Source organism: Schistocerca cancellata, unplaced genomic scaffold (genome assembly GCF_023864275.1).
Source record: "Schistocerca cancellata isolate TAMUIC-IGC-003103 unplaced genomic scaffold, iqSchCanc2.1 HiC_scaffold_1147, whole genome shotgun sequence".
NCBI lineage: Eukaryota > Metazoa > Arthropoda > Insecta > Orthoptera > Acrididae > Schistocerca > Schistocerca cancellata.
Window position 1 is genome coordinate 6,936,519 of NW_026047146.1, and position 1,102 is coordinate 6,937,620.

Genomic DNA, 1,102 nt, shown 5'->3' on the forward strand with positions numbered 1-1,102 from the left:
AGGATTCGCTTTTGCGTAACGAGTATCTCCTTTCTGATGCACTACTCCTTCTTTACTGCATCTCTCTCTCCCTCACATTGACGAATTGACACATAAATTGCGTCGCTTTGAAATACTATGGGTTATAGGAATTCTCCTTTTAAATCGAGGAAAGTTTCTATGGAAACGACAGGATTTTCTTTTGGGATACGAGTACCTCCTTTCCGATGCACTATTCCATCATTATTGCATCTCTCGCTCCCCACATTGACGAATTAACACAGAAAGGGCGTCGCTATGAAATACTATGTGTTATAGGAATTCTCCTTCTAAATCGAGTAACAATTCTATGGAATCGACAGGATTTTCTTTTGGGATACGAGTATGTCCTTTCCGATACACTATTCCTTCTTTACTGCATCTCTCGCTCCCTCACATTGACGAATTAACACAGAAATTGCGTCACTATGATTTTCTATGGGTTATAGGTATTCTCCTTCTAAATCGAGGAACGTTTCTATGGAAACTACAGGATTTTCTATGGCGATACGAGTTTCTCCTTTCGGATGCACTTTTCCTTCTTTACTGCATCTCTCGGTCCCTCACATTGACGAATTAACATAGAAATTGCGTCGCTTTGAAATACTATGGGTTACAGGAATTCTCCTTCTAAATCGAGTAACGTTTCTATGGAAACGATAGGATTATCTTTTGGGGTACGAGTATCTCCTTTCCGATGCACTATTCCTTCTTTACTGCATCTCTCGCTCCTTCACATTGACGAATTAACACAGAAATTGCGTCGCTATGAAATACTATGTGTTATAGGAATTCTCCTTCTAAATTGAGGAACGCCTCCATGGAAACGACAGGATTTTTTTGTGGGATACGTGTATCTCCCCTCCGATGCACTATTTCTTCTTTACTGCATCCCTCGCTCCCTTACATTGACGTATTAACACAGAAATTGCGCCGCTTTGAAATACTATGGGTTACAGGAATTCTCCTTCTAAATCGAGTAACGTTTCTATGGAAACGATAGGATTATCTTTTGGGATACGAGTACCTCCTTTCTGATGCACTATTCCATCATTATTGCATCTCTCGCTCCCCACATTGACGA